General features: G+C 44.7%; 1 protein-coding gene and 1 pseudogene across 2 annotated transcripts in view; one reads left to right on the forward strand and one right to left on the reverse strand.

The window, feature by feature from the left end:
• The window catches only part of fhit (fragile histidine triad diadenosine triphosphatase), a 1101949-nt gene that overhangs the window by 310077 nt on the left and 764787 nt on the right, over positions 1-27085 (forward strand). The gene's annotated exons all lie outside the window — the stretch shown is intronic.
• LOC120540177 overlaps positions 20356-27085 on the reverse strand; it is a 34768-nt pseudogene continuing 28038 nt past the window's right edge.

Here is a 27085-nt window from a genome sequence, read left to right on the forward strand (position 1 = left end):
AGAGGACCGTGGGCGTGGCTGACTATGGTGGAGAGGAGGGCGGGGCTTGATAAAATCTCATGGCCAAAGTCTCGTCTCGCAGGACTTGAAAAAATCTCTTGAAAAAAAGTCTTGTCTCGTCTCGTTTTTTTATATAATGGAGAGATAATAATTTACCTGCTAGCAGAAACAGCAATAAAACATAAAGTGCACAAGGATGCAGTGGCTCAGAGTCAGCGGCCATTAGCAAATCATTAGTAATTTTAACCAATGCTGTCCCTGCAATATGGAAAGGATGAAAACCGGACTGAAACTCCTCAAGTAGATCTTCATGGCTATCAAGGGGGAAGCAAAGCGTAATGTGGTGCCACACACCACGAGGGTGAACAATTGTGTAGCACACCAGGGAAGCTGGAGTGAATCGTGTGGTAGTGGGGGGGTTTGGAGTTATCTGGAATTTCCTTCGGGACCATTTTGGTGTGGGTATTGGTCTGGAAGTCAAAATTTTAGTATCAATCCAAGACTAGTCCAGAAGAATGGCAAGGAAATGCAGCGTGCTCCTGTTTAAACATACCGTATATACTCACGCATAAGTTCTCCCGCGGATAAGTCGAGACTTGATTTTAATTGTATACTTTCTGGTGTTTTATAATGTCGGTCATATAACTCGAAAGCAGAAATCTCACACTATTTGTCCAAGAGATTATGATATGCTATCGCCCACCTGAGAGAGTAACCATGGAGCACACGGCTTTTTTTCTCTATGTGGGTGTGGCAATGCGCTGTATCAGCGGGCGCTCCTAACCCCGTTTCTCTCTCTATTGTGCCTACGTGACCACACGGTAATACCCGAACTATGTCGAAGTGACCTTTGCACCGTTTTGTGTTTCTTGTATCTCACACCCTCGTACACCTTTATTGCAAGAGCATCCCCTATCTACGATGGAGCGTTGGATCAGAAGAAAATATGAAGCTGGTTTTAAATTAAACGTCATGGAAATGGCGAAAGAAATTTCGATGTGTCTGGGAAACTGATGTGAGATTGGAGGAGGCAAGAAGATGTGTCGCATTTTTGAACAGGCGTATAACTCAGGGTCTGATTTTATGATCTATTTTTTGGGTTTCAAGACCTACTTGGTAGAATATTCTTTTGCTTCAGACCCCAATGCAAATTGTTAAAGAATACGCCCCAAATAAGGAAATAAAAATATCAGAGAGACAAAAGATTGTCCTCCCTGCGTGGAGTTTGCATGTTCTCCTCCGTGTCTGCGTGGGTTTCCTCCCACAGTCCAAAGACATACAGGTTAGGTGGATTGGCGATCCTAAATTGTCCCTACTGTGTGCTTGGTGTATGTTTGTGTGCCCTGCGGTGGGCTGGCGCCCTGCCCGGGGTTTGTTTCCTGCCTTTCGCCCTGTGTTGGCTGGGATTGGCTCCAGCAGACCCCCGTGACCCTGTAGTTAGGATATAGCGGGTTGGATAATGGATGGATGGATGGACAAAAGATTAGGGCTGACAAATTAAACTTTTAATTGTGTTTCAAAAACAACAAACAAAAAATCTGCAGTCTTTATGTTCAGCATTTCATTCCCCTCTTGATTCATTTCATTATCGGAGTATTTGAGAAATTAATGTGGACATCTGTGTGAAACAGATAAAGGTTTTAAAGATCAGACCGCGTTGTTGTTCTAAACGGGCCTTTTGTTTACCCCACTTTACACAAGCAGCTGCGCTCCGTCTGTGGATGGACAAGCCAAAGCGACCGTTTGCTTCTGTCAAAGTCACAGGGAGATTTCGTTTCTATCTCATTCCGTCAGGCTGGCAGACGGACTTTGGCCCTCAGCAAGGTTAGCATTCGTGTTTAATGTCAGGCTTTCTTTTTGCAAGTGCTCTTTGGGGAGGTTTCACTTGTGCACTTATTGCATTGCGTTGTTTATCTTTTCAGCTTAGCGTGATCTTAAGGAGTTAATGAGAACTTTAATGCCAATTAGGAAAACATTTATTTGTCCTGACACGTGAAAAAAACAGATAACTATTTTCTTGAGTTAAACTGGGAGACGCGTGCAAAGGACAAAACAAGAGAAAATAAAAAATGAAACGAAGGGATCGAAACCCAGATGAGAGGCAAAAATTTACAATCAGGCAAGACGTCCATCCATCCATCCATTATCCAACCCGTTATATCCTAGCAACAGGGTCATGGGGGTCTGCTGGAGCCAATCCCAGCCAACACAGGGCGCAAGGCAGGAAACAAACCCTGGTCAGGGTGCCAGCCCACCGCAAGACACACACACACACCAAGCAAAGACTAGGGACCATTTTAGGATCACCAATGCACCTAACCTGCATGGCTTTGGACTGTGGGAGGAAATCTACGCAGACACGGGGAGAACACGCAAACTCCACACAGGGAGGACTCGGGAAACGAACCCGGCGGCAAGAAGTCGAAAACAGAAAAAAAAATCACAAACAGAATTGGGAAGGTTTTATCTGAAGACTGGCTCACTGCAAAAGGGCTGACCTTTCATCCCGCCTGCTGATTAACCTGAGGTCATGACCCTGGAGACCACGCCCCTAGCAACACGGAATTTGACCCTGACAGCGGTACACAACAATGGCTTCCGTATCCGGAAATGGCTATAAGACCTGAAATTTCACCCCGATTATGACCTTATTATGCTAATGCGTATAGGTAAAGGTTTATTCTGAATACATGATGACAAGTGTAACCAAAAGGGTGCCGCTGCTGGTCCACTGGTGTCTCCTTTCTTAATTTTGTGTGTCTAAGCAAATTGGCATTCAAAGAGTCTCCAGCTCTCTTCACTTCCTGCACACTTTACTGTGTTGTGGATTTTATTTCAAATGAATACTTTTCACATTTTTGACCATCAGTCTACACTCAGTGGCCCATAATGACAAGGTGACAACTTGTTTTCCGAACAATTTGCAAATTTATTAAAAAATAAAAACTGAAATCTCTCATTCCTAGCAGAATACAGATTCTTTATCTCTTTGTAGAAGCCCCTTTATCAGCAATTCCAGCTTTAGGTCCTCTTGGTAAGTCCCTACAAGCTTCAGAGGCCTGGCAGATCCTCTCAAGCTCCGTTAAATTGGATGGGTGGTCTTTGTAAACTACCATAAAAAAAAAACAAAAAAAAAAACCTTAGCACTAGTCTGTTTAGGGTGCTTCTAAACCCAGAACAGGAATGAAAAAAAAAGAAAAACACAACATTAATATCGCAAAAATGGGCCACAATGAACTCATTTATGGCAAACTTGGTGTAATTCTATGACAAGACATTTGGCGTAGTCAGCAGGATCTGCACTGTGGACGGGTGGAGTGTAAAGATTGTACTGGTAATTGAGTGGGAGAAAGTTGTTATGGAGTATGTGAATCTCCCCTTGGGATTAATAAAGTATCTTATCTATCTATCTATCTATCTATCTATCTATCTATCTATCTATCTATCTATCTATCTATCTATCTATCTATCTATCATATAGTGCCTTTCATATCTATCTATCTATCTATCTATCTATCTATCTATCTATCTATCTATCTATCTATCTATCTATCTATCATATAGTGCCTTTCATATCTATCTATCGATCGATCGATTGCCAGGAAGTGCTCCACTTGCAATGCTCAGATGCTGTCTCCTTGCCCTGATCCATGCCTCACCACAATTTCATGGCCGATCTGCAAAGAGTCCCGTGGCCTTTGTGGTTTAATTTTTGTCCCAACATTAAATTGTGGAACCTTCTATACAGGAGGTACACGTGTGCCTTTTTAATCGATGTCCAGTCTCCATGTGGACTCCAGTCAAGTTCTCGACCCATCTCGAGGAGAATTAAATGTGAGCACAATTTGGAGTGCTGAAGCATTAGGGTCTAAATACTTCTAGGAATGAGAGGTTTCATTTCTTACGTTTTTAAAAAATTTGCAAATTTTTCTAAAAATATGTATTCACTTTGTCATTGTGGGTTATTGAGTGCAGACTGATAGGCAACTGTTGTCAAGTCAAGTCAAGTTGGGGAGCTTGGACTGGTAAAGTGCATTGCCGCACCCACTACAAGAAGAAACAACTTGAGATCCCAGCTAGCAACTCTCCAGGTAGACATGCGGTCAAGTCCCACCCTCTGGAAATGACCCTCTATCTGCCGCAGCCAGGTGTTACGTGGGCGACCTCTTGGCCTGGTCCAGCCACTCAGGTTCCCAACAATGAGGATCTTACGAGCCAGATCACCCTCGGGGAAACGCGCCACATGGCCGTAGTGCCGTAACTGATGCTCCCATGCAATGCAGGTCATGTGCCTCATTCGGGACTCCATGAGAAACCACTCATTCGACACAAAGTCAATCCAACGGTGTTTCCTTAGGAGGCATTAGCTCTCCGGAAATGTGTTCTTTTGACATTGCAGCATGTTAAGTAACCGAAAAAGCGAACCAGAAAAGGCGATATCCCTCCCATCGTGATAACAGCGGTACAGACATCACATTAGAGACAAAGATATACTTAAGCTTACTTTACTGACGGTTTTACGCGGTTACAGACAGGAAGCTTATGACAGACTCTATCAAGGTGTGGGAGTCTTGATCTATGCAGTCTGCCATCTTTCGTCACCACGCTGAAAGGGTTTTCCAGACGGATGACATAATCTTCCACCCAACAGTTTTAAAGGGGTTGACTGCTTGTTCCATGTATCTATACTGTCCTCTCCACGTGCTGGTCCTCTCTGGTCTCCAAACAAGGACAGTAAACTCAAACCCCACCTCCAACAAGAATAGCACAATGCTCACACTGCAGTTTGTCCCATTCTCCAAACTGCGAGGCTAATGGTTTCTAAATGCAGCCTAGTCCCTGTGTACCATACTTGGTCTGCCTGTATGAATGACTGCAACAGTGTGAATAGAGACAGTGACAATAAACTTAATATTATAACAAACTGAGTACAGTAATCCCTCGCTAATTCGCGGTTCACTTTTCGCAGATTCACGACTTTACGGGTTTTTAAATATAATAGTAGTATTTCCTAGTCTAAGAACAACAAAACAAGTTCGGTGACTAAGTGCGTTGTAACACGGGCTGTGATTGGTACATGGAAGGGAGACGACAAATCACAGCTTCCCGCTTTCTAATCGGGCCCGTGATTGGAGCTTTGACTGATGCCCAGATCCCACAGCACCTCCCCTTATCTCTCTGTCGCGGCCATTTCACTTCAAGCTTTCTCGCCGAGCGGTTTACTTTACACTGTACTGTGTGTGATTTTTTTGTGTTGAACTTCCCTTCAATTTTCACCCCCTACAATGGCTCCCAAACGTGCTGCTTCTTCCAAGGCTGGTGCTGAGCCTAAACGCCAACGAAGAATGATGACGATCACTGAGAAGGTGAAACTTCTGGATATGTTGATGGAAAGGAGAACATTCGCGGCTGTGGCTGCAGACTGGCTAAGGATCTGCAAGAGCGGTCACAGGAATGGGACGACGATATGGTTCAATCGGTCCAATTTTGCAACAAGGTTGACGACGTCATGACCGCCTACAAGCTGCTCTTCGACCGGAAAAAGAAGCAGCGGCAGCCGATCACAACGTTTTTGCAGCCTCGCAAAAAAGAGTCAGTTCCTACTACTACTACGGATACACCTTCGTCAAAACCGTGGAAGAGGTGCCCCAGGAAATGGCACCGCCGTCTGAAGAGACATAAAATACAGTCATCGGCTGCGCAGTAAAAGTCATCATCACCTTCATCGTCCTCATTTTTACTGCACAGCATATTCATCACCATCATCACGTCATATATAGGTACGTGTACTTTGCTATGCAGTAACTGTAAACTCATCTACCGATTTCATATTGCTTAACAGTTGTCCGTGTTATTAATAGAGTACAGGGTGGGTTGTAAACAGTACAGGGAGGGTTTAAAAACGTCCAAATACACGTTAAATTATTAAATAAATATGGTGTCCCTACTTCGCGGAAATTCAGTTATTGCGGCCGGCTTTGGAACCTATCTCCCGTGATGAACGAGGGATTACTGTATAGCAAACGGTACCCAAGGATTTTCCAGAGAGACACAGTACCAAAGGAGTCCAGTCTTTGTCTCAGGTCACTGGATAGCGTCCATGTTTCACAACCATATAGCAAGACAGGACTGTAAAGACTTGGACCTTTGTCCTTTTGCATAGTTATCGGGAACACCACACACCCCTTTTACAGGGACCTCATGACCCCCCATGCTCTCCCAATCCGTCTACGGACTTCATAGGAAGAGTCACCAGAGTCACATGAATGTCACTGCCAAGGTAAGTTAACCTCTCGACAAGGGTTAGGGTCACTCTCCCCACAAACAGACACGCTGCTGATGGCCCAAGAGCTCATTAAAGGCCTGGATTGTTGGTTTTTATCAGGACACTCGCAAGCCCTCACTCAGTGTCTCGAGCACCCCAATCAGAGCCTCCATTGGCTCCGTGAAGATCACAGCATCGTCAGCAAAGTCATCCATCTATTATCCAACCCGCTATATCCTAACTACAGGGTCACAGGGAGTCAATCCCGGCCAACACAGGGCACAAGGCAGGAAAAGCCCACCGCAGGGCACACACACACACCAAGCAGACACTAGGGGCAATTTACAATCACCAGTGCACCTAACCTGCAGGTCTTTGGACTGTGAGAGGAAACCTACGCAGATATGGGGAGAACATGCAAACTCCACACTGGGAGGACCCGGGAAGTGAACCCGGGTCTCCTAACTGTGAGGCAGCAGCAGCGCTACCCACTGCGCCACCGTGCCGCCCCAAAAGAAGAACATCTACATATTAAATAAGACTTTAAGACCAATGTCCTCTGAACCCCCCTGTTACAAATTTGCCTTTGATTCCTGAACGTCTAATCTTTTTCCTCCTGGCAGATGTTGAAAACTCAGGAATTAAAGAATACTTTAAGATTTGTGATCCTCTTTTTCTCCTTTTATCAATTTCTAGCTATAAATTATATGTGTCTGCGGTGGGCTGGTGCCCTGCCTGGGTTTGGTTTCCTGCCTGGCGCCCTGTGTTGGCTGGGTTTGGCTCCAGCAGACCCCCGTGACCCTGTAGTTAGGATATAGCAGGTTAGATAATGGATGGATGGATGAATTCTATGTGTGTATGTGTATTTATATCTACATATCCTTCCTTAATGAAGCTCAACACAAATACGTATCGGCCCTGCCACTTACAGAGAAGCTCGTCTTCAGCCTCTGCCATATTTGCCTCTTTCTCTTCCTTTGTTATTCATTTCCCACAGCCGCCCATATTATTATTATTATTATCTTTGATTTCTTTTTTTCTCCCTTGTTTGTTTTTCTTTGTTCTGTGCCCCCCAGCCCTTCACAGTCAGCCTTGGGCCTTCAGATGATATCCGTGGCTGTCCAAGTCAAGTCCTCCCTGGAAGCTCTTGAGTATTCCGAGTAACAAGTGCGCTCAGCTGGCAGCCCGGGCATCCTTTCTTTCCTGCCCCGGAGTCGGGGCTGACTGGGTTGGCCTAATTTCTAATGACTACGCTCTCCCTCATCATTGTGAAGTTCTTGCTGAGTTTCTGACAGAGCAGCATGGAGCATCACAGAGCCGTACCACCCGCGAGCTGTTTAGCTGTTTTATTGTCGGCGTGTAGCCAGACATGTTGGGTTTACATGCCGAGGGCCCGTGTTTTGTTTAATCTGCCTGTGGTTACGCGCGACTCTGGCTGTTTGTATTGTGTATGGTGGTTGTGATAAGCCCCCTCACTTTCTGTACCCTTTACTGTGTTGCAGTTTTAATTGTAAATGGGTAGATGTGACGTTTTTTGCCCATCAGTCTACACTCAGTAATCCGATATGACAAAGTGAAAACATGTTTTTGGGAAGGTTTGCAAATCAATTCAGAAATAACAACTGACATCTCTCATTCCTAGAAGCGTGCGTTCAGACTCCTCATTCAGAAGAAGCCCCTCTGTCAGCAATTTGAGTTTAGAATCTTCTTTTGTAAATCTCCTCAAGCTTTGCACACCTGGATTTGGGCCGTTGATCCCGTTGCTCCTGTCAGATCCTCTCAAGCTCCTTCAGACTGGATGGGAGGCGTCTGTAAGCTGCCATCGTCAGGGCCCTACACACGTGTGCGGTGAAGTCTGGGCCACTCAAGGACACTCGGAGAGACTTGTGCTTCAGGCCATGGAGAGGGTGTGCAGCAGGTTTACTTCAAGGGCCTCGCTGGGTTTGTCTGCATTCACCTTTCTCTCAATTCTGACCCTACACCTCATAGAGACACCCTGCCACCGCCATACTTCACTGTAGGCTGGTAATGAGCAGGGCCTACGCTTCTCTGGACATAGTGCTTGGAGTTCGGCTCAGAACAGCGTATGTTGCCTCTTCGAAGAAAGATAACACAATCCATTTAAATCTCTTTCATATCTCTCGTCTTGTGCGTACCAACAGCAATCCTCCTACGTTTAATCTCTGCATCCTCACGTGTCTCAGTCCATCTTGGCCGGTGCTTCCTCTTTGCTTGCATTCCCGTAAAGTCAGTTTATCGGACTCAGTCATTTCTAGTGTTGTTGTTCGCCCCTCATCCTCTTTTTGACTACCAGCAATGGTAGACGGGCCCCCATTACCCACTGTGAGAACATCACTTATTCTCACAAATACGTCCTGCTTTTCAAGATGACTTTAGCAATCAAGTTTAGCAGTCCAGTGCCTCTTGGTATGTTATATGGTTTGGTGTCATTGAAAGGCTGCATCTTAACTCCTTTAAAAAAAAAAAAGAAAAAGGCGTCATCAGGAATTGAACTTTGTACCCCAAAAGTGTTCTGTCATCAACCATACGACTGGGCCACCAAGGCCAACTGACCAATCAGATTACTCAGAGGAACTGGACAGACACACACACACAAAAACACACACAAACACACACACAAACACACACACGCTTACATGCAAGCACAAAGAATAGCATTTTGTTATATAGTGTTAAAAAGATAGATAGTTGGGAAAGGCACTATATGATAGATAGATAGACAGATAGATAGATAGATAGATAGTGAAAGGCACTATATGATAGATAGATAGATAGATAGATAGATAGATAGATAGATAGATATGAAAGGCACTATATGATAGATAGATAGATAGATATGAAAGGCACTATATGATAGATAGATAGATAGATAGATAGATAGATAGATAGATAGATAGATAGATAGATAGATAGCATAGTTGCAGTGCCTCTTGGTATGTTATATGGTTTGGTGTCATTGAAAGGCTGCATCTTAACTTTAGGTGTCATCAGGAAATGAACTTTGTACCCCAAAAGTGTTCTGTCATCAACCATACGACTGGGCCACCAAGGCCAACTGACCAATCAGATTACTCAGAGGAACTGGACAGACACACACACACAAAAACACACACAAACACACACACGCTTACATGCAAGCACAAAGAATAGCATTTTATTATATAGTGTTAAAAAGATAGATAGTTAGGAAAGGCACTATATGATAGATAGATAGATAGATAGACAGATAGATAGCGTAGTTGGCAGGATTAGATAGATAGATAGATATGAAAGGCACTATATAATAGATAGATAGATGATGTTTATATGAAGATCCAACCTTGATATGTCCACATATGTTTAAAAAGGAAAGCATCTCACGGGCTGCACTGACTTATTTTCTTTCTTCATATTCTCGTTTTCTGTCCCCCATTGTCACGGAGAAGCTCATCCCTCCGCTGTGAGTAACAAATCTCCTGTATGGTTCATCCTTGAAGCTACTGGTGCCGTAAAGAATGTAAAATATTAAGCAAGAATACTACTGTCTGCAGTAACCTGAACTTTTCATATCTTTTCAAGCCGTGTGCAGATACTTCTCCTGCATTATTTCAAGAAGGTGTTTTAATTGCACTACTGCAGAGATGCAGGGCCGTGTCAGTATGGCTGCCAGCTGGCCTCAGTGCTCCTGATTCCACACACTGAAATAGGGCGTCTCACGTCCAGTAAAAGGTTTGATATCCCGATGCAGTTCTGCCTCATGGCGTCACAAATGAGCCATCACATTAATTGCTTGCCAGTTTTAACAAACCCAAGATGGCTTAGAATTTGCCTTTCCGTATAAACTCCGTGTCAGTGATCAGATATTTTCTCAGATTTACTTCCCACTCAAAGTAACCCAACACATGTCCTTGACTGAGCTCAGACTGAATTAGCATATCTATACCATTTCATTTTTTAACCTTTGAAATATTGTTTTATCAAGCTGATAACACTTTCAATTTAATGCTGTTATTTAAAGTATTTTACCTCTTAAATGAATCTATCTATCTATCTATCTATCTATCTATCTATCTATCTATCTATCTATCTATCTATCTATCTATCTATCTATCTATCTATCTATCTATCTATCTATCTATCTATCTATCTATCTATCTATCTATCTATCTATCTATCTATCTATCTATCTATCTACTGTATATAAAATCCACTGTCTGCCTGTCCGTCCGCTTTTCACGAGAGAACTACTTATCCGATTTTTTCTATAATTTGCTTGAACACCCTATTGACTTTGCGACTTCTCTCCTTGTGCTAAGTATCAGAGTTCACTTGAGGCAGAGATTTATTTGCATGAATCTGTGAGAGAGGTTGCAGGCCAAGGGGAGGGGGTGTGGCCTCAGAAGTGGGGAGCTGGGCGGGGCCCGCCTCATTCACTTGCCAGCCTCTGTTCGAGTCGCTCTGCCTGTCACCACGTGTTGGAGCGCACCTTGCCTCTGCTTAGCTAGCAATACCTGTTTGTTCAGCAGACATCATCATCTAGAGATTTTTAAGGCGTAACGTTTGATGTTTTTGAGAGAGAGAGATCAGAGCTACGTGGGTTTTAGAGAGTAGCTGCTCATTAGCAGAGATATCACGGCCATGTGCTTTTCTCCCCACGTGGGGGACGCTCTTCTGTCAGAGCTGAACACAATCAGATACAGTGACAACATTTGACGTTTGACTTTCTGCTTTTTTTTTTAATTGATTTTTAAAGTTTGTCCAGTTTCACTACTACGTGGGCGGAGCCACCGAAGACAGCTAGTATATGATAAAAACAAAGAAATGAAAACAAACAGATAGGATATAAAATTACAGGGGTATTTCCTGCCATTCTTCTCTGCAGGTCCTCTCAGGCTCTGTCGGGTTGGATGGAGACCACCAGTGAACGACTACTTTCAGGGTTCTCCAGAGATATTTGAGGGGTTCAAGTCCCTTCTCTGACATTCACCAAGCAGACCCTCAGCCACTCCGGTGCTGTCTTTGCTTTGTGACCCTTCGGCCCAGTTTGAGGCCCAGAGTGCTCTGAGCAGGCTTTCATTGGGGTCATCATCTTTGTCCTTTGCTCTGTTCACCTTTCCCTCGACTCTGACAAGTCTCCCAGTCCTCCCAGTCCATACTTCACCACTGGAATGGCATTGTTTTCTTCATCACCTCACTTACCAAGACCCTTCTCCCCCAACTTTTGTTGCGGAGCCAGCTCTAGGCAGAGATGTGTTTGTTCCAAACTTCTTCCATTCCAGAATTAAATAAGGCCCCTGGGAACCTCCACTGCTCTAGAAGTTCTTTGAAGCCTTCTCCAGATCTGTGCCTCCACACAATTCAGTCTCCAAGCTCTGTAGGCAATTTCTCCATGGTTTGTTTTTTAATCAATCATCGGACCTTCTATAGACTGGTGTGTGCCTTTCCTAACAGTGTCCATTCAATTGAATTGACCATTGGGTTCTTGGTCATCTCTCTTACCAAGACCCGTCTCCTCCTTTTGCTCAACTTGGTTGGACAGCTAACTCCAGCAACAAATGTAGTTGTTCCATATTTCATCCAATTAAGAATTACAGGGCCACTGTGCTTGTGGGAACATTCAATACTGCAGACATATTTGTGTAGCCTTCAAAAGATCTGTCACTCCACATGATCCTGTCCCTTGACCTCATGATTTGGTTTTTGCGCTAGCGTGGAACCTTCTATAGACAGATGTGTGTCCTTCCTCATCACATCCAGTCAATTGACTTAATCACCGGGTTCTTGGTTATCTCTCCTAACAAGAACCCTCTCCCCGAATTGCTCAGTTTGGTCGGGCAGCCAGCTCTAGGAGGAGTTGTTTTGTTTCAAACTTCTTCCATTTCAGAATTAGAGAGGCCCCTGTGGTCGTGGGAGCCTTCATTGTTGCAGAGGTTCTTGGTGGCCTTCCCCAGATCTGTGTCTCTACTCAATCCTGTCCCTTGACCTCATAATTTGGTTTTGCCCCACGGTGGGCCCTTCTACAGACAGATGTGTGCCCTTCCTAATCACATCCAGTCAATTGACTTGATCATCATGTTCTTGGTCATTTCTCTTACCAAGACTGTTCTTTCCTTTTTGTTCAGCTTGGTTGGGTGGCTATCTCCAGCAATAAAGGTAGTTGTTCCAAACTTCATCCATTTAAGAACTACGGGGGCCACTATGCTTGTGGGAACATTCAATGCTGCAGAAATATTTGTGTAGCTGTCCCAAGATCGGTCACGCCACACAATCCTGTCCCTTGACGTCATAATTTGGCTTTGCTCCACTGTGGACCCTTCTACTGACAGATTTGTGTCTTTCTTAATCACATCCAGTCAATTGACTTGACCATCAGGTTCTTAGTCATCTCTCATTCCAGGACTCTTTTACCCCAGTTCGGCAGTTCGGTCGGGCAGCCAGCTCTAAGAGGAGTTGCTTTGTTTCATACATCTTCCATTTCAGAATTAGAGAGGCCACTGTACTTGAGAGAACTTTCATTGCTGCAGACGTTCTTGGTGGCCTTCCCCAGATTTGTGTCTGTACTCAGTCCTGTCTCTAATCCCCTCGGGGATTTCCCTTGACCTCATAATTTGGTTTTGTTCCAGTGTCGACCATTCTACAGACAGATGTGTGCCCTTCCTAATCATGTCCAGTTAGATGGACTGATTATCAAGTTCTTAGTCATCTCTCCTAACAAGACCCTTCTCCCCTAATTGCTCAATTTAGTTGGGCAGCCAGCTGTAGGAAGAGTTGCTTTGTTTCAAATGTCTTCCATTTTAGAATTAGAGAGGTCCCTGTACTTGAGGAAACCTTCATCGCTGCAGAAGTTCTTTGTGGCCTCTCCAGATCTGTGCCTATCTTCAGTTCCGTCCCTAATCTCTGCAGGCAATTCTCTTGATGTCATAATTTGGTTTTGCTCCAGTGTGGATCCTTCTACAGACAGATGTGTGCCCTTACTAATCATGTCCAGTCAATTGACTTGATCATCAGGTTCTTAGTCATCTCTCTTTCCAAGACCCCTCTCCCCCAGTTGCTCAGTTTGGTTGGGCAGCCAGCTCTAGGAGGAGTTGATTTGTTCCAAATGTCTTCCATTTCAGAATTAGAGAGGTCCCTGTACTTGAGAGAACCTTCATTGCTGCAGAAGTTCTTGGTGGCCTTCCCCAGATTTGTGTCTCTACTCAATCCTGTCTCTAATCCCCTCAGGGATTTCCCTTGACCTCATAATTTGTTTTTTTTCCAGTGTCGACCATTCTGCAGACAGATGCGTGCCCATCCTAATCATGTCCAGTCAGATGAATTGATTATCAAGTTCTTGATCATCTCTCCTAACAAGACCCCTCTCCCCCAATTGCTCAGTTTGGTTGGGCAGCCAGCTCTAGGAGGAGTTGCTTTGTTCCAAACATCTTCCATTTCCGAATTAGAGAGGCCACAGATGTGTGTCCTTCCTAGTCATGTCCAGTCAGTTGATTTAATTATCAAGTTCTTGGTTGTCTCTCCTAACAAAACCCTTCTCCCCCAATTGCTCAGTTTGGTGGGACAACTGGCTCTAAGAATAGCTATGGTTGTTGCCCACTTCTTCTTTTTAAGGATCATGGAGGCCACTGTGGTATCGGAAGCCTTCAGTGCTGCAGCAATATTTGCGTAGTTTTTCCCAGATCGGTGCCGCCACACAATCCTGTCTTTTAGTTCTGCAGGCAATTCCTTGAACCCTGCGCTTGTTTTTTTTTTTGCCCACCTGTAGACCTTCTATAGACAGGCGATCACCCTTCCTATTCCGTGTAATCTTTTGAATTGACCAAAGATGGACCTCAAACAAGGCGTAGAAACATCTCGGTGATGATCATCTGAATGGGGAACACCTCATCCAAATTTCACGTGTCATAGCGAAGGGGTCTGACTGCTTATGTTCAATGGGATATTTCAGCTTTTTTATTTTTAATAAATTTGCAAAAAAATCCTAAAATCCTCTTTTTAACTTTGTCATTCTGGGGTATTGAGTGTTGCTTATTGAGGACAAAAAAAAAATGAATTTAAATGATTTCAGTACACGTCCGCAATGTCACAAAATGTTTGAAAAGTGAAGGGGGTCTGAAGCAGCTTAAGTTCGCTATACATTGCAGACGTTTTTTCTGGGTAAGTTTGGTGCCCCCCCGGGCTCCCATAACTGGGTGCCACACATTTGTTACAAGAAGATAATTGCCATCTCCATCATCCTCGTTGCTCTGGCGAGCACAGGAACTGATTTTAGCAGCCAGGCAGTACAAAGTAAACGCTTTGTCCGTGACCGCGTCTGGCCGTGAACAGAATTCGTGTCACGCTGAAGTACTTTTATGTCAGTCCTGTTAGCCACAGGTAAGCACTGGTCTGAAGCTTGAACTGCCATATTGCAATAATGAGCTTCTGCACTCAGAAAGAATTTCAATCACACTTGGCTGAAAACACTGTGGATGTGTGGGTGGAGAAGCTGCTCTCGTCTTATTATAACAGCAAACATCATTAAATGAAAAAAATAAAAATGGCCACATATTCAGGTAAATAAATCAGATGGGGGCTTTGGTTGCAAGGAGATGGTCAATATGGAATACGTGCCACCGGGGCACAGACAAACAGAAATGAGCCAGTCGTCACAGTCTCACTTTCTTTTTTGTTAAAGATGACATGATTAGAGGCAGCCTCCTGTGATGGATGCCATGCATGGGGTTTTTGTCCCTGACGGGATGGGTCAAGGATCCTTAACTGACCGGGAGGTCAACGGACTGAATGGACAAAAAGAAAGGCGAGGGATACCCTATCTTGACTGGGAGGCTGGCAGGAAATGCCCATGTGGAATCAGATGGACTGAAAAGACCTTACCCGGCTGGGAGACTAGCAGAAGATGTCCGTGCAGAATCAGATGCACTGACGATCCAAACCTGGCCGAGAGGCTGGCAGGAAATGCCTATGTGGATTTGAAATGGTCTGAAGATCCTTACCTGGCTGGGAGACCACTCTAATGGGGAGGACATCCACTCTGATGATTTACCACCCAATACACTAGAGGGCAACGTCCCTGGGCTTCGGTACCCATGTTGGGAAATGGAGTCCCGTGGGTGGAGTAGCCCTGTTGGCTTCCATGGGTGCAGCCAGGGAGTGCTGCAGGGATCTGTGATCCCTACTTGTGGGGTTTCCGCCTGATCCGGGAAGTGCTTCCTGAGATTTCTTTCAGCCAGTTAGGACCGTGTTCCTGCTCTGAGACATTTGATAAAAACGGACACGGGGCTCAGTTCTCATCCGGACTGCCACTTTTATGACGTAGATATGCAGCCAAGGAGATATTTTAGGAACTTGTGCTTTTAATGTGATCCTTGGGATTTTGAACCCCCAGCTGCCTTCAGCTGATTTCCGTCTCGACTGGCCGTATCTCCAAAGTCGGCCAGCTTTCTTAAAGATTAAATGTGAACCTTTTCTTCGCGTCGCCTTAAGCAGGCAGGGGAGCCGCTGCTGGCGGTCCTCTTAGGACTCTGACCTTACGGTGCTGTCATTCAGCGGGTGATGTCAATCAAGCCTCAATGTCGGCCGACTCTTCTTCATTGTTTTATTTTCCGGCTGGATTCAGCACTTCAATGAGCTCTCCTTATGATTCATCTTTACGTTATCTTATGTTTTACTCTAATTATCTGGCTCATTTAGTTTTTAATTTTATTGTCAAAGCCGCCACTTTTATATGTACTTTAGCATATTTGAGTTATTGCTTTGTATTCTTACTTGAGTACCAGGAACTCAACATGTAAGTAAGGCCTACAGCCTGTGGCATGGCAATGGAGCATCAGGCACCGGGGCTCACTTTGTACGAAGTGGGCACTTGTCAGGTGCTTGTCACCCCCAATGGGCCTAACTCAGGACCTAAGAGCATATGGGGGGAAACCAAAAACCAGCAGGACAGAAAGGGAAGGCAGACAACAGAATGTGTGCAAGAAAAAAATGAATAACGTCCGCCACATGCAAGCGAGTCGGGAGCATCCGCAGGACACTGCTGAGGTAAGGACGCCGACACTGCCGTGAATCGGTGTGTGTGATTTTTATTTTGTAAATTCAAATGTCTTCTCCACTACTTCCAGGTCCTTCTGTTGCCTCCTGTTTGTGGGCCGTCGTTAACGCTGCATTCTGGGTTTTTAGGGGTGTGACTTCAAGGGTCGTGACCCGCGCATAATTGGTGCGATGGGATTATAGGTTGTCTGGAGGCTCCTTTCATTTTCCGATTCGCAGATGTAACCTCTGTCACACACGTGCGATGGGCAGACAGCTTAAGGGCCTGAATGATAGTAATTCCACGCCAGGCCAGGGGGCGGTGAGGTGCACAATCCCTTGCAGACCATCCATGGGAAATCCTGCAGGGTTCCGGCACCACTGATGACGTTACTTCCGGTTTTTCGGAACCACTGATGGTGTCACTTCTGGTTTCTGGCGCTACTGATGGCGTCACTTCCAGTCCCGGGGCCACCGATGATGTCACTTCTGGTTCCGACTCCACTGATGCTTCCTTTATCTTAGACCCAGGAGTACTTCGGGTGCTAGGGCATAGCCCACTGTAAAGCACTTCTGGGTCGAGTGGAAGTCCCTAAAAGTAGGGATCAGAAACCTTCTCAGGAAACCTCTGCTGGCACCCTGGAACCCAAAAAGGCTGTCTCATGGGACTACAGCTCCCAGCATGCCTTGTGGGTGTCCATACAGATAGTGCCACCTAACGTATCGGGGGAGCATGTAGCTCTGACCACTTGTCTCTCCTGGTCCTTCTATCACACTGGCCTGGGCATTGTTCCTCAATCTGACCCTGCCGGGATACCAGTGTACCCAGTTCCAAACTGGCATCTTCTGCCATCTTCCTGGCTAAGGTAGGGAATATCCTGTCTTTCCTCTTGAGTTTTCAATGGGTTGGTGTCTCTTCCAGGTAAGTAGCCTTGCCCCATTCTGGCTGGCACACCTGTGGGTCGTCGTTTACAAAGTGCTTCTCACCCTTTTACTAAGGGGGAGTCCAGCTGCTTGTACCTGTGGTCTCGTTCTTTCTCACACTCCTCAAACTTCACTCCCTCTCTCTCTCGACAGCCGAGTGTAATGTGCCAGTTGTTTCCACCACTAACGTGCAGTAGCTACGTACTAAATACAAGTAAATGTCCCTCCGTCAGCGCTTAGCATCAGGCAGCATCCACACGTCCAAGACACCTGCTTCCTATCTGGCGGTCTTGAAGCCAGCAGATTATTTAATGCTAGAGCCTCTGATTGGGCCAATATTAAAATTTCTCCCGTCGTCGCCGTGATTGCAGTGCGCTCTGGGGACAGCATCTGAGCTGAGGATGTTTCAGAAATACTTCATCACAGGAAGACAGTCGCGCTCTGAAGAGGGGCTCTCATTTCAGCTCGGCAGTGCTTTTCTATATAGGGCATGACCCGACTTGGCGAGACTTGGCATTTCCAGTGTTTGTGTAAATCAGGTTTCAGCTACTTGGGACTACTTGATTTCAAGAACACAGTGCTTGGAAATTATGGTGCCTTTCATGGCACATCTTAAAACAGCTTATAGAATTCCTCCATCCATGCTGCCTGTCATGGGCAAAGGCAGGATTCCATCTCTAGAGGGGTCACCATTTCACCTTGGTGTTATTCAGAGCCTGTGAACTCTATGGTGACCCCCAGTAGGACCACAGATCTTTTTACTTTCTCATATACGAAGTAGAGGGAAAGTATTGGAATCGTCCAAAAATTAGATTTCGATATTTTGATGAATCTCGACATTTTAGACCTTCCCGAGTCTGATTTATTTTCTCGTAGGGAAATTATTGTAATTGTCCAAAAATTCAATTTCGATATTTTGATGAATCTTGACGTTTTAGAGCTCCCTGAGTCCGAAAATACCAATTTTGGAATTATGTCTGTGCGTCTGTCTCTGTGTGTGTGTAAACATGATAACTTGAGTACGCTTTCACTTCTACTTGGTCAACCAAATTTTGCATATTAGTACTAGGTACAAAACGTTTGGGCTATTCCAGCTAACCGGAAGTGGCACTTTACCTTTTACTAAATATCTATGTCACTTTAAATAAAAGGGGAGGGTCCTGAGATGTCATCACTGCGCCGGGCACTTTTGCGACAGTACAGTGAACGCATGAAAAGAAATACCGGTGCTCTGTCTGTAGGTGCAGTTGTTTTGGACCCTGTTTGCAATTAAGTACTTTTCATGTCAAAAACAGTGAAAAATAGTGTCAAACAAGCTTGCATCGGCAAGTCTTTCATGCCTGTAAATAAACCGGAAACTGGGAGTTGCTCGTCAACAGAGCCTCAGGTAATTGGGACATCTGTAAGTTTCAAAATATGAGATAATTAATCAGGTTTGGTAAATAGATCATTGAATCTGTCGGCCTTAGTCAAATGACTTAATTTATCTTTTTACTTTCTTGTATGCGAAGTATAGGGAAAGTATTGTAATTGTCCAAAAATGTAATTTCGAGATTTTGATGAATCTCGACGTTTTAGACCTTCCTGAGTCTGATTTATTTTCTCGTGGGGAAAGTATTGTAATCATCCAAAAATTTGATTTCGAGATTTTGATTAATCTCAAAGTTTTAAACCTTCCTGAGTCTGATTTATTTTCTCGTAGGGAAAGTATTGTAATCGTCCGAAAATTCGATTTCGAGATTTTGATGAATCTCGACATTTTAAACCTTCCTGAGTCTGATTTATTTTCTCGTGGGGAAAGTATTGTAATCAACCAAAAATTTGATTTCGAGATTTTGATGAATCTCGACATTTTATACCTTCCTGAGTCTGATTTATTTTCTAGTAGGGAAATTATTGTAATTGTCCAAAAATTCAATTTCGAGATTTTGATGAGTCGCAATGTTTTAAACCTCCCTGAGTCTGAAAATAACATTTTTTGGAATTACGTCTGTGTGTCTATCTGTGTGTGTAAGCACAATAACTTGAGTACGCTTTCACTTTGGTCAACCAAATTTTGCATATAAGTATTACGTACAAAACATAGATTTTGGGTTATTTCCAGTCACAGGAAGTGGCACTTTACCCTTTGTTAAATATGTATACCACTTTAAATAAAGGGGGAGGGTCCTCTGATGTCATCAGGTTTGGCAAATAGATCATGGAATCTGCCAGCCTTAGTCAAATGACTAATTCCTCTTTTTACTTTCTCGTATACAAAGTATAGGGAAAGTATAGGGTGAGACAAAATTATGCTAACATTTTGAATGGTGGAAATAATTTATTCACAAAACATACTTCATATGTGCAAAATGATTTACAGAAATGACTCAACCTGTTTGCCATCATGTTGAATACACAGAAACCAACGAGCAGCAGCACCATTTAAAGCCCAGACACACATTTTACGGAGGATAGATGATACCACAGTCCGTATTCTGTCCTTCAGGTCGTTGATATCATGAACTTTCTGGCTATACCCGCACTCCTTCACCGTACCCCATAACCAGAAATCAAAGGGTGTCAAATCAGGGGATTGTGGGGGCCATGGCAAAGGTCCACCACGACTTATCCATCGACCTGGAATTTGTGGTCGAGATAAAAAGAATCCATTAGTGTTAGCATGATTTTGACTCACCCTGTATTGTAAACTTCAATGTTGAGGTTTTGATGAATCTCGACGTGTTAGACCTCCCTGACTTTCTCATTTTATGTCGTTCATTTGCCCTCTTGAGAGTTCTCACAATGCTGTGAAGATCATGGAAGGCTGTAGTTTTCTTTTTTCTTCCGTGTCTATAACCACGTAAGAGTTGGTATAGCATTGTGTGATATGCCAGGAGATTCAGACTGGCATCTCTCTCTATGTGACTTTTACCAACCACTCTTCATTTTTTAAATTATCAGACAGTGTGGCCCAGTGACTAACACATCTAACCACCTTCTATTTTTTTAATTCCATAAATACAATTCTATTTTCATTAGTTTTCATTAATTATAAAATATTTAAAGGTACAAAATGTTCATATAAAAGTCATACAGTAAGCCAGTCAATCCCTTGGACCTGCCAATGCACAGACACCAAAACAAGCAAATTAAATTAATAGTCAATGTTCAATAAAGAAATTGGCACCAATGGGCCCAAACATTTCCTGGGATGCATAGGTCATGTAGAGGAAGCCATCTTCATCTTTGTGACCTCTATAGAGACTTCAGCCATGATCTGGGACATGCTGGCCAGTCTAGTGTTATTCACAAAGAGATAAAATGCTTGACTTGGCATCAAGGACACGCGGGGTCTGATGATGGTAATGAACTGAGTCATCGTAACTGGGTTTTATCCAAGAGTGGCGGGTACTCCTCCTTCGGATACCTCTCTGTGATAACACAAATTTTGGTGGGAAACTTTGCTTGAATACCCACAACTTCTTCCATCCTCGTGGCCAAGCTTTTTCTTTGCTTGAAAGGCTTGGCATGTGGGCACTAATCCAGGGATGGCATAACAAATATTTCCCGACTTTTGCTGCTCCTCGCACTCTTTAAGTCTTCAAGTACGTCCTTCTCCTTACCTGTCACGGGAAATCCATCCACTTTCTAATCCGTCTAATCCAGTTCATGGTCATGGGGGATGAATTATCAGATGCAATACCAGATCTGAACCCGTGTAGCGTGAGTGTAGAAAGTGCTGCATAAGAACAATGGCTGGCTGGCTGGCAGGATGGCTGGCTCTGTCTGCCAGCTACTTGTTGTTTTAATTATTCTCATTCTGCTACAGTTCACTTATCATGCACGTCCCTCACATACTTCCAGGGTACAAAATCCCAATGAGTGTTAACATACCAGTCAGAGATGGCAGGATGATAGTGCGGATGGTTGATTCCCATCTGGAGAGCCATCACAGTGTGGAAGAATGGGCTGAAATTACTGTCTCTAGAATAGAAAGATTCCTAGCTGGTGTAGATACCCCAGAGGACAGTTGGGCGCCCCATCCAGGATGGAGCTGAAATCCTTACCTGGCCGGAATATCATAATAGAAGGATGGACTGAATGGTGGTAATACCCAGTTGGGAAGCCTGATGATTTATGTATTGGATGAATATAAGGACTTGCAGTAGAGGATGGCAGGGAGCAGTTCATCCCCCACTTTGATAGGTGGCAGTGTCCCACATATGGTTGGGATATCCACAGGGCTACATGGGAGTTGGAGTACAGAGGGCATGATAGGGAGCTTTCTTATGACCCAGAAGCCCGTCTACCGGAAATACTCCCTGGCAATAAGAGAGACCGCACTGCCTTGTCCAGGCGAGTCAGAGCTGGGAGGAAGGAAGGCAAGCAACACTGGACTGGAGGAGAGCAGTGCCGTGGTGAGACAGAGAGAGGTGACGTCGAGGGGAGAACGCGACTTGTGATTTGTGTTTGTGTAACTGAACACCCTTTGTCTGAACCCGGGACTGTCTTGTGTGTTTGTGTTTGGGGTTTGGGGCTCTCTGGCGCCCCCTAGCCTTCATACTGGCTACAAAAGAGGCGAGGGTCACTAATTAGTAAGAGCAGGGGGGACAGGTCCGCACTTTTGCTCAAGTCCCAATTACTGTTTATTTTTTAATTCTTTGTTGAAGTTCATGGAATCAAACGATGAGAAAAGACTTGGATATTTGAATGTCTGTTTGCTGCAGGGGCTGAATTTAATCGTTTTTCACTTCAAGAATCAAGAAAAAAGATGTCACTTTCTCAGGGTGCCCAAAGTTTTGCATAACACCGAGACTGGACGGATTGGGAGAGCATGGAGGGTCAGGAGGTCTCTGTAAAGGGATGTGTGGCGCTCCCGATATCTGCAAAAGGACGAAGGGCCAAGTCTGTAGAGTCCTGGTGCCAACCTGTTTGTGAGACATGGCCGCCGTCCAGTGACCTGAGATGAACACTGGACACCTGTGTCTCTCCGGAAAATCCTCGGGTCCCGCTGGTTTGACTTTGTGTTGCTCATGGAGTCCCAAATGAGGCACATGACCTGCACTGTGAGGGAGCCTCAGTTACGGCACTACGGCCATGTGGCGTGATTACCCGAAGGTGATCCGGCTCATTGTTGAGGACCCGAGTGGCTGGACCGCGCCAAGGGGTCGCCCACTTAACACCTGGCTGCAGCAGGTAGAGGGTCATTTCTGAATGGTGGGACTGGACCGCGTGTCTGTCTGGGGGGTTGCCAACTGGGATCCCGAGTTGTTTTGTCATGTAGTGGGTACGGCAAAGTACTGTACCAGTGCAGGCTCCCCGACTTGACTTGACCTGAGAGTAGGAAACCAGAGTGAAGCAACAAGAATCGCTGGGGCTCCCTCGAGAGTTCTCTGCTACTGTCGTTTGATCTCGGATCTCACACGGGAGCTCGTTTGTTATCGAGTCCTGGTAGTGAAATGTGATACCACCATCCTGGGCTGTGTCTTTGTAAGGGGGCGGGGCCTGTGCTGGGCATCACTGTTGGGATTGGGTGCCATCACTGGGGGGATCTCCTCTGTGCTTTGTGGGAAAGAGAAGATACCATTTGGTGGCAGCTCCCTCTCTCGTTCCGGGGTGACATTGCATACCGCGGTCAAACCCGAAGTTATACATGCGTGACCCTGAATACCTCAGACTGTGACATTAAATCACAAAAATACACCACTGCAATAAAATAGTGCATGATAGGAAAATATCAAGGTGATTTTTGTGACAGGCAGACCAAAGTCCATAAGATGAACCCAAAAATGTTCATTATGCAAAATGTCCAGTGAAATGTGGACCACAACTCCCAAGCTACTCCATGGGTGGACATACAGGAGTAACAATAGAGGGGTGCTGCCTACTGGGGTAACACACAACCCCGAGATGCAACCTCTCTCTCTCTCTCTCGCTCTCTCTTTCTGTCCTTCCATTATTGCAAGGGACCTCCACCCACCCGTTCATGTGGTCCATCCATTTTGATGGGTAAGGGAGCCTCCATCACAGCTAGGATGGCCAACCCCTCCCTGTCCCTCATCACACGAGGCTCTGCCTTGTAGTATTTTAAGGAGAGACATGGAGGTTGGGTCACACACGTAAGGCTAGGTGGCAATGCAGGAGAGGAACCTAAAGCAGGATTTCTTCAGTTACTCGGCACGCGAGAAGGTCCTGCAGGTCGCATCAAGAGCCTGAAATGCTGTAAAGAAGGGGAGCTCCATGTTACTTGGATGTCATCACCTAAGGTAGCTTCGTTGTGGAAGTCAACCAGATAACCTGAGGCAGATGACTTGAGGAGGGCAGGGTCAAGGGGCACAGTCCTGGAGGGTGTGCCATGCTTGTGGGTTTGCAGGAGTAGACTGGGTCTCCAAACCTCCTTCCACGAGTGGGGTGACGAGGTCGGCCCACCCGGCCCATTATTCATTGTAATTTTCTTCAAATTTGTGATGAGTACGCGGCTCGCTACCCGCTATGAGCCTACGATATGAACTCTGTCTACACTTAATCTGTACACTGCTGTTTAGACAAAACTTAAAATTTGACGAGAAATAAAATCTAATGAAAAATACAAATGGAGTAACACGGCTTACACGTTATTAGAGTACATGTCAAATGTCCAAGTGCCAGTACCCTAGTAGGCTACTAGCTGCTCATTTACAATAAAATAAATGATAACCGAGGTTAGTGATTGAAATGCTCCATTAACTTAACGATAAACTTTAAGTGTTCCGTCCTACTGCGGTGGGTTGGCACCCTGCCCGGGATTGGTTCCTGCCTTGTGCCCTGTGTTGGCTGGCATTGGCTCCAGCAGACCCCCATGACCCTGTGTTCGGATTCAGCGGGTTGGGAAATGGATGGATGTTCCGTCCTAATATGAAAAATTCCTGTCCCGTGCTTTATAACTTTCTTTCATCACACTATTAATCGCAGCTGAAAACCACTAATTATCGCTCACGCCGGCGACCAGAGAACAATAAGATGCATAATACATAATCTAAACTAATTATTAGTACTGAAGATTTTAAATGCTAGATATGAGATCAAATAAATTGCAATATGCTAACCGGAATGTAGCGGATATCGAAACAGAAATCGGCAAAAGGCAGTTTTGACCAAATGTTTCGCTGCAACGTTGTGTGCTGACAACTGAAACGACTTGATGACGTCATATAAGACTATACAAATCGCAGCGCTGGACAGATAATGTTTAGTAGTTTAGAAAATTCATTTTAATGTCAAACAGTAACCAGTACATAAAATGTCTTTCATGAAACAGCCGACCCATGACCAGACCAGAGTCTGCAGCCCACCAGGCATTGCCCAAAATGGCCAGTCCGCCCCTGTGGGTTTGTGACACGCAGGCCAGGCGCGCTCTGCCATGTCACCTCGAGAGAAGACGACACGGGTGAGCTGGCAGAGCGTTACAGAGCGCCGTGTGAAGCCTGATCGGCTTTCTTCTGCCAGGTGGAGTAGATGTGATCTCTGGTCCGGCTTCTCCTTCTCTGTGTTCCGTTGAGAGCGTGCATCACCTGTTTAAAAGCTTTCTGAGCTTCATAATTGTAAGATGGTGTCGCTGTCCTGAAAAGAATTGCTCAGCCATGCTTGACAAGCCAGCAGATGAGAGTGGGCTGGTGTCGGCTGCTCCTGCGTTTCGCAAACCCTCAGCCAAACAGATGATTAAGGGAATAAACACAGAGGGGAAAAATATATATATATATATAAATATATATACAGTATATCATTTAGAAAGAATTTGAAATGAGTAAAATATACTGTATGTGTGTGAAATATGAAACATATAAACACAACAGGGACAGTCCCCACAGTGAGCTGCCAGTGACGTGGCGGATGGGCATTAACTACGTGGTGACCACCTTTGTTCCCAGGATTAATTATGTGCGGCCCGGCCATTAATCATCCACTTTGGAGATGCAAGAGGCAGGCGCCCGGGGCTGTGTGTATTTGGCTGGTCAGCTTTACAAATAAAAAATGAGATGTAAAATATAAAGCACACATGGCAGCTAACATGAGAAGGTACAACTCCCTGATCGAAGGGAATGTGTTGTAACGGCTGCCATGTCGCACTCTGAGCCTCCATCCTTAGGGTTACGCAGCAGTTCTGACAGGAGAAAAACGCAGAAACGTTGGTTATTGGCTTCTTACAACTGAACGGTTACGTATTTACGAGGCACGTTCAAAAAGTTTCTGCCCTTTTATATTTTCATTGGAAACGGTGAAGGTGAGAGGAGTAACAATTGGGGATTAAAAAGTCAGTACGACGCTGGGAAAATTGCATCGCAAGTGTAGCTGACTGTGTAGAAAAGTGATGCCATTTGTTTTAGAAATTCTTAATAAATAGAGTTAGAAAAAAAGAGCGGAAACGTCCCTCGTACTGCTGATTCTGCCCTGTCCGTTCCTTTTTTTTTTCCTTCATAACAGAATTGTTAAAGTCCCATCCATCCATCCATTATCTAACCCGCTATATCCTAACTACAGGGTCACGGGGGTCTGCTGGAGCCAATCCCAGCCAACACAGGGCGCCAGGCAGGAAACAAACCCCGGGCAGGGTGCCAGCCCACCGCACTAAAGTCCCAAAGCAACTTCTAAAATAGCCAGCTGGAGGGAGAAATGGCATCAAAAACCCCAGCTAGGGACACATAAAATCTTTATCAAGTAAAAGTACATTTTCAGACACTCTGTTAAACAGTGACGTTCCACAGAGAACAAAAAAATGATGAAAAGGAGTTGTCGACAGACCAATGCAAAGCAAACAAAAGTCTCAATGCCAAAAAAAATCAGGAAGAATTAAAATAGAAAAAGGTCAAAAAATGCAGGAAATCACCAAGCACAGGAAAATCACAAAAAGCACAAGAACTCACATTCAAAATGAACCACCAGGGGCTGTGGGAGACCCTCTGGATTTGTAGGATGGAGGGCAGTCCCTGGCGGTGATTGGCAGGTGGCCACGCCCCTCAGGGGAACCACCCACAAAGCACAAGGCACATAACAAAGGCAGCTTGTACACATAGAAACTGAACAATACAATACAAATTAATAAAGCCTACAAGTAAGTAATATTAAATCTCTAAGATAATTCACACTAAATGTAGAAGACCAATGTAACTCATCACTCCTCAGCACATTCAAGATGAACCACCAGGGGCTGTGGGAGACCCTCTAGATTTGTAGGGTGGAGGGCAGTCCCTGGTGGTGATTGGCAGGTGGCCACACCCCTCAGGGGAACCACCCACAAAGCACAAGGCACATAACAAAGGCAGCTTGTACACATAGAAACCGAACAATACAATACAAATTAATAAAATACATAAGTAATATAAAATTTCTAACACAATTCACAATATTAACACAAAGAAAAAGAACCAAACAGGAACAAAGAAGGCAAAAAACAAAGATGTGAACCCTACCCAGGGGAGGAAATATACAGTATAACTATTAACAAGAATAATGTTTATGGATTAGAAAGATTCCTTCGTCTGTTGAAATGCTTAATCTGATTTCTCCAAAATAACTCATGGAGATAAAGCCCATCCTGATAACTGCAGGCACAAGGCAGGAACCAAGGCTGGCCTGGAGTGCCAGTCAGTCACAGGGTATCTTCACACACAGGCATGGGCACCAAATGTGGCATGGACAGTTGGGGCAGGGGCAAAAAATAGTAGGTGACTATATAAATAATAATAATCATCATCATCATCATAATGCTCATAATAATAATCCTGAAACTGTCATATCATAGAAGAGACTAACAAAATAAAACAAATCAGTCAACATGGCAGCAGGACTGCAGTTTCAGGCTTTCACTGCATTGCTAAAGGCTTTGTAAAATAAGACAAACGACATCATAAAGAT

The sequence above is a fragment of the Polypterus senegalus genome, chromosome 12 (assembly GCF_016835505.1).
Source record: "Polypterus senegalus isolate Bchr_013 chromosome 12, ASM1683550v1, whole genome shotgun sequence".
Taxonomy (NCBI): domain Eukaryota; kingdom Metazoa; phylum Chordata; class Cladistia; order Polypteriformes; family Polypteridae; genus Polypterus; species Polypterus senegalus.